Here is a 3,125-nt window from a genome sequence, read left to right as displayed (position 1 = left end):
GTCTTAAGAAGAACAAAAAGAAATCACTGATAAAAGCCAAAGAAGAAACTGTAGTTATTCACTAAATAAATAAATAAAAAGTCAGAGTTTCACCTGCTGAGGTAGATACTGTCCTTCTGCATCACACTGTGGTTTGTAGACTTCAGTTTTGGGATATCCATCAGCACTGGTGGTCTTTACGCTGTCTCTGTGGTGCTCACAGTGAGTTTTAAGACGCTCTGGTTGAACTGAATGAGAAAAAAGAAAAAAGGAAATTGATGCTTTGTTGTGCCAACAGGAAATAAATCTGAATAAAAACAATCTGAATGAAGTACGGGCCACTGGAATACCAACAGCACCCAGAGAGAACAACTGCTCCTGAAAGAAAAGGACTCCACTAAAACTTTAATATTTGTGGACGCTATTATTACTGCGTGTCACCCCTCCCAGTGTATGTGCCTCCAAAGGTACTGTAGATCTCCAGAGATTTCTGTCCTGGGCCATTATTTCTAGTTGGGTCCAGGTGTAGCCAATCTTTTTTGCTTCTGCCTCAAGGTCCTGTCGTCAGGTGTTTCTTGGGCGGCCTCTCTTGGGGATTCCACCTGAGAGCCTGCCTGGTGATGTTGGTTGGTATTTTGCATAAAGCGTGCCCTGCCAAGCACTAGGGCTGGGCCATATTATACCGTTCACGGTAATACTGGTATAATGTTAGGCAACGATAAGAATATAAAATATCGCGATAGAATATGGGTAAAACACGCATGCGCAGTGCCTTTGTTTTCATACGCACATGGCCGAAAAAGCATGGCGGCAACGGAGAATGAGAAGGGGGAAAGCGGATCGTTGACTGAAACGGATGAACCAGAATTGGTTTGTAAAAATGATGCACCTTCAGTGGTGTGGAACTGGTTTGGTGTTTGTCCGTAAGATACCCACCAAAGCACTATTTTTTGTAGAACATGCAAAGCGGGCCGTCGTTATTGCCGTATTTGTCGGACTAAGGTGCTCGTAAATCTGGGAGCAATCTGGGTCTAAAACTCCGTCCGCTTCAGGTCCCAAAGTCAAACGAACACTGCGGCACATTGAGAGTTAAAAACTGTCGAAATTATTTCACCTATAATAAAATGATCAGCATTGCTGCTTTACCAGGTGTAACAATTAAGTTTAACATCCAGGCATCCATGAAAACAGAATTTATTACATTTAACGGAGTTAGAAGTTAGCAGGAAGTTTGAGAAAGTTAGGTAGCTAGCGAAACTAGCGAGCTAAGCATGATATAGCATGTTCTGACTGAGAGATTTCTGAAAAAATTTAAACGTACAGCTCTGCTATAACTTCCAACATAAATGAAGACAGGAAACTAAACAGCAGCGATGTTTGTAGGGTTACTGAAGTTGGGCTAGCTGGTATATAATGATGCGCTACGCTACCAACACAGCTATGTTAGCATAACATAAACAGTGAAGCTGGAGGATGAATGCTAACACTTTTCCACTCGATAAAAGTTAACGTGAGGGTTCCCGATGGTTAGAGACGAATGCAATCCCATGGCAGGATGCTGTAAACGGACCAAACTTCAGTCAGGAGAACAACTGAGATAATCCATCCACAATACGAGGTTAGTCATTAATATACTGCAACAACATGGGAATAGAGCAGCTGTGATAGAATACAGCATTAACGAATCAATGGTACAGAAGTGGAGGAAGCAAGAAGAATGAGTTGAATAAAGTTTGATTTATTTGACCGCTTTGTTTTGCTTAATGTGCCTTATAAACCCGTGCACCTTATGGTCCGAAGAATACGTATTTGACTTTTTTATTTGGCACACTGCAGTTTAATGTTGCAAAGCACCTCTTTTTAAACCTTTGTGGTGTCCTCGGGATTCCCATATGCTTGTTTGCCATTCACCTAGGGACCATTTGTGATCCGAGGACACCACATTACCTTTAGTGGACATTATACATGGTTATGCTCAGGATATGTCAGCCCATTTCTACTCGAAATGCCCTTTGGTTAAACTTTCAGCAAGGAATTTGCATTTGCACTGTTAAATTTTTATATAGCTTTAATTCACATAAAAAACAGCTGCTTGTTTAAGTGAAAATAAATGGATGGGTTTTTTGCGCTAGTAAAGTTGTGGAATTGTATTTTGTATTTTTGTCTCGCATCAATTATATCGTCAGTTATATCGTTATCGCAAATTTTCAAGTATATATCGTGATAAATATTTTTGGCCATATCGCCCTGCTCTACTCGGCACCATCTTCTCTGCCTGATTTCTTCCTTAGCAGCGAGTTGACAGGTTATTTCCCATAGTTTGATGTTACTGATTGTGTCTGGCCAGCGAATGTGGAGAATCCTTCTGAGACAGCTGTTGAGGAATGTCTGGATTTTTCTATTTGAGGTTTTATTTGTCTTCCAGGTTTCAGCCCCTTACAGCAGTACTGACTTCACGTTGGAGTTGAACAGTCGGATCTTGGTAGTCAGGGTCATCTCTCTGGATGCCCAAATGTTTTTGAGCTGGATGAAGGTGGCTCTTGCTTTTCCAATCCTTGTCTTGACATCTGCATCGGTTCCACCTAGTTAAGTAAAAGAGTGTATTTCCTCAGGGGACTTCCACTAAGGATGACTGGGTTGTTACTATTGGAGTTGATCCTAAGGATTTTGGTCTTCTCCTTGTTGATTGATGAGTCCAACCTGTGCTGATGTGGCTGCCAATATGCTGGTCTTTTCTTGGAGCTCCTCAAAGTGTTCAGACCATCTTTTCATCTGTTGCACTAGTTCTGTGATGGCCTTTCCCTCTTTGTCCTTGATGGGTCGTTCTGGCTTGCTGTACTTGCCAGACAATTTCTTGATTATTGCGTAAAGGTGTTTCATATTACCATTGTATGCTGCCTGTTCTGCTTCAGCTCCCATTCCATCTATATAGACATTCTTGTCTTTCCTAATGCTCTTTGTCACTGCTCTGTGGGCTTCTGCCTATTCCGCTTGGGCCTTGGCTTTATCTGCCCTAGTCCTGCTGTTGTTTACTGCCACCTTCTTGTGTTTTCTCTCTTCTATCTTGCCCAAGGTCTCAGCTGTGATCCATTCTTTATGATGCCATTTCTTTATTTGATTTAAAACTGGTTGTGAGAGGTGAGGGG

At 41.8% G+C, this 3,125-nt stretch overlaps 1 protein-coding gene across 1 annotated transcript in view; it reads right to left on the bottom strand.

Annotated features, from left to right (window-relative positions):
• Positions 1-3,125, bottom strand: part of nid2a (nidogen 2a (osteonidogen)) — a 54,433-nt gene that overhangs the window by 10,049 nt on the left and 41,259 nt on the right. The gene's annotated exons all lie outside the window — the stretch shown is intronic.

The sequence above is a fragment of the Pundamilia nyererei genome, unplaced genomic scaffold (assembly GCF_000239375.1).
Source record: "Pundamilia nyererei isolate P.nyererei 1_Seehausen unplaced genomic scaffold, PunNye1.0 scaffold00141, whole genome shotgun sequence".
Classification (NCBI taxonomy): Eukaryota; Metazoa; Chordata; class Actinopteri; order Cichliformes; family Cichlidae; genus Pundamilia; species Pundamilia nyererei.
Note: the sequence above shows the minus strand (reverse complement) of the source record. Positions and strands in the feature narration are given on the sequence as shown.